Source organism: Sapajus apella, unplaced genomic scaffold (assembly GCF_009761245.1).
Source record: "Sapajus apella isolate SASKATOON/1434 unplaced genomic scaffold, GSC_monkey_1.0 scaffold103, whole genome shotgun sequence".
Lineage (NCBI taxonomy): Eukaryota > Metazoa > Chordata > Mammalia > Primates > Cebidae > Sapajus > Sapajus apella.
The window spans coordinates 5537586-5541844 of NW_022437043.1; positions in this window are offsets into that span (position 1 = coordinate 5537586).

Genomic DNA, 4259 nt, shown 5'->3' on the forward strand with positions numbered 1-4259 from the left:
TGGGATGCATTCTGTGATTAATGGAATCACAGAAGAGTCCTTTCTGTGATTAGGAGGCTCAGATACCCTAAAGTGCAGAAACCTCTAATATTCCTCTAGGATACTCGGGGTTTATAGTTTCTGTAAAAATGGCAGACAGCAAAGCCACTGATTCCTTTGTCTGAAACCAACTCTGAAGAAACTAGAGAGGGAAACATGGGTTCCAGAAACTGCAGCATAGCAATGAGAGCCCCACAGGGAAATGGAAGGCTGTCTTTAACTGGTGTGTGTTTTGAGTGGTGGCGATGGCCAGAGGGAGCAAATAGAGAATAGGATAGGTTAGGGAAAAAGAAATTTAAGTTCTGGCTCTCACCTCTTCCCCTATATTGCCTTGGGGAGGTCTTTGCCCCTTTCATTGGAGAAATCATCCATACCATTGGTATACATGTCTAGGGGGCTAGGATCAGGGCAGCAGGGCCCCCTGCAGGGGAAAGAAATAAGCAGCCAGAGGAAATCAGTCCTCCACCTCTCCCACTTCAGACACATGGGCTGGTGGATTACACCTAAGGAGACTGCCACCTGTTTTTCTGGTTTGGTTTGGTTTTGTTTTTTGAGATAGAGAGTCTCACTCTGTAGCCCAGGCTGGAGTGCAGTGGCACAATCTCGGCTCACTGCAACCTCCGCCTCCCAGGTTCGTGATTCTCCTGTCTCAGCCTCCCAAGTAGCTGGGATTACAGGTGCATGCCACCATGCCTGGCTAATTTTTGTATATTAGTAGAAACGGGGTTTCACCTTGTTGGTCAGGCTAGTCTCGAACTTCTGACCTCAGGTGATCCATCTGCCTCGACCTCCCAAAGTGGTGGGATTACAGGCGTGAGCCACCACACCAGGCCAAGACTGCCACTTCTTAAAGCAGTTTTCCTCCGATGATTTAAAGAAGAACCCCCTACTAGGGGAATTGTCAGGTGTCCAAAGAGCAAGTGAGTGGGATAACTGTGCTTCTGTGGTGTCTGCAGCTGTCCACTCTCTGGTTCCTCTCTCATGCATCCTTTACCCCTGGAGCTCCAGGTCATTGAGCTGACTCAAGTTGGGCCTTCAGCCTTTCCTCAGTATGTTCCATCAGCCAGGAGGGCAGATAACTTCAGGGGCATGTAAGTTCACTGCCAAAATAACCAAACACCAGGGCAGTATGACTTCCACCAAGGAAAAATAAACTGGACATTCTCTAGTGCTGGATAACAAATTACCCCAAACTTAGCCACTTAAAACATAACAGGGTTGAGCACAGTAGCTCACACCTGTAATCCCAGCACTTTGAGAGGCCGAGGCAGGCAGATGATGAGGTCAGGAGTTCCAGACCAGCCTGGCCAACATAGTGAAACCCCGTCTCTACTAAAAATACAAAAATTAGCCAGGCATGGTGGCACGTGCCTGTAGTCCCAGCTACTCAGGAGGCTGAGGCAGGAGAATTGCTTGAACCTGGGATGCGGAGGTTGTGGTGAGCTAAGATCACACCACTGCACTCCAGCCTGGGCAACAGAGCGAGACTGTGTCTCAAAAAAAAAAAAAAAAAATCACAGTTTCTAGGCCAGGCACAGTGGCTCACACCTGTAATCCCAGCACTTTGAGAGGCCGAGGCGGGCAGATCACCTGAAGTCAGGCGTTCAAGACCAGCCTGACCAACATGGTGAAACCCCATCTTGACTAAAAATACAAAAAAATTGGCCAGGTGTGGTACCACATGCCTGTGATTCCAGCTTCTTGGGAGGCTGAGGCAGGAGAATCACTTGAACCTTGGGGGCAGAGGTTGCAGTGAGCCAAAATTGTGACACTGCACTCTAGTCTGGGGGACAGAGACTCTTATCTCAAAAAAAAAAAAAAAAAAAAAAAAAAAAAAAACTACCCGTTTCTGAGGGTCAGGAATCTGGAAGCAGCTTAGCTGGGTGGTTTTGACTCAGGGTCTCTCCTGGCGTGTCACTCAAGTTGGCAGCCAGGACTGCAGTCAGCTGAAGGCTTCACTTGACTTGACAGACCCCCTTCCAACATGGCCCACTCACAGGGCCGTTGGTAAGAGGCTTCAGTTTCTCACCACCTGAGCATCTCCGTGGGGCTCCTCACAACATGTCATCCTAACGAGCAGGTGAGACCATGACCAAGATGAAAGCCATAATGTCTATCAAAACCTCAGAAAAGACATACCATCGCTTCTGCTGTATTTTGTTGGTCACATATACTAACCCTAGTATAACATGGGAGGGGACTATACAGGGTAAGAATACCAGGAGGCAGGAATCATGGCTATATTGGAAACTGGCTCCTATACTGGGTAATGTGTAATATCTGAAGCAGAAGTATTGAGACAGATGAAACATTTTAAATAAGCATAATAAAAACTATTAGAATATAAAACAGGAACTAGAGATTATAAAAAGGACCCCCAAAAAATGTTAGGTGTGAGTATGATGGTAGAAAAAAAACAAAACAGCCCAGCGCGGTGGCTCACGCCTGTAATCCCAGCACTTTGGGAGGCCAAGGCAGGAGCATCACTTGAGCTCAAGAGTTTGAGACCAGCCTGAGCAACGAGGCAAAACCCCGTCTCTACATAAAATACAAAACATTGGCCAAATGTGGTGGTGCACACCTATGGCCCTGGCTAATTGGGAGGCTGAGGTGGGAGGATCACTTGAGTCCAGGAGGTTGAAGCTACAGTGAGTTGAGACTGTACTACTGTACTCCAGCCTGAGTGACAAGAGCAAGACCCTGTCTCAAAAAAAAAAAAAAAAAATACTGTAAATGGCAAATATGGAATGAGAATGAGATGTCCCAATAGTAATTGCAAAAATACTTGAAACACAGAGACCCTCAATGCTTTAAAATAAAGGCCAACAGGATACACACACAAAGATGTAGAACTGTTGGAAAGGATGAAGAAAGGATATAGCACACTAAAAGCCCAAAGGAAGCTGAGATGGCTATCCTAATAGCTAATAAAATAGGCTGAGTGCAGTGGCTCTTGCCTGTAATCCCAGCACTTTAGGAGGCCGAGGCAGACGGATCACTTGAGGCCAGGAGTTCAAGACCAGCCTGCCCAACATGGTGCAACCCTGTCTCTACTAAAAATACAAAAATTAGCCTAGCATGGTGGCAGGTGCCTATAGTCCCAGCTACTCAGAAGGTTGAGGTAGGAGAATCGTCTGAACCTGGGAGGCAGAAGTTGCAGTGAGCTGAGATTGTGCTAAAAAAGAAAAAAAGTTGGTAAAAGAGCGGAGGAACAAACCCAAAGGACTGAGTCATAGAGGAAATAATATAAGGAAGGAAAAAGATACAATAGAGAATTGTAAAGTAATAATAAAGATTAACAAAATAGGCCGGGTGCAGTGGCTCACGCCTGTAATCCCAACACTTTGGGAGGTGAAAGTGGGCAGATCACTTGAGGCCAGGAGTTCGAGACCAACCTGGCCAAAATGGTGAAACCCTGTCTCTACTAAAAATACAAAAATTAGCCAGACGTGGTGGTGCATGCCTATAGTCCCAGGTACTCCGGAGGATGAGGCAGGAGAATTGCTTGAACTCGGGAGGCAGAGGTTGCAGTGAGCCAAGATTGCACCACTGTACTCCAGCCTGGGTGACAAAGTAAAACTGTCTCAAAAAAAAAAAAAAAAAGAAACAAACCAGGAGCAGTGGCTCAGGCCTGTAATCCCAGCACTTTGGGAGGCTGAGGCGGGCAGATCACTTGAAGATCAGGAGTTTGAGACCAGCCTGGCCAAAATGGTGAAACCCTGTCTCTAACAAAAATATAAAAATTAGCCAGGCATGGTGGCGGGTGCCTGTAGTTCCAGCTACTCGGTGGCTAAGGCAGGAGAATTTCTTGAACCTGGGAGGCAGAGGTTGCAGTGAGCTGAGATTGCACCACTGCACTCCAGCCTGAAGTGAAACTTCATCTCAAAAAAAACAAAAAAGGTGGTACTTTGAAAATAATTAATAATAATAGACCTTTGCCAAGACTGATTTAAAACAATGCAAAATGCATACTAAAGGAAAGTTATAGACACAATAAGGCTAAAAATTGTAAACTAATGCACTTGAAAACAGATGAAAAGCCAAAATTTTGTGAAACATTAAAATGTGTTCCAATGAATGCAAGAAGAAATAGAAAGCTTGGCCGGGCGTGGTGGCTCACGCCTGTAATCTCAGCACTTTGGGAGGCCAAGGCAGGCGGATCACCTGAGGTCAGTAGTTCAAGACCAACCTGGCCAACATGGTGAAACCCTGTCTTAAAA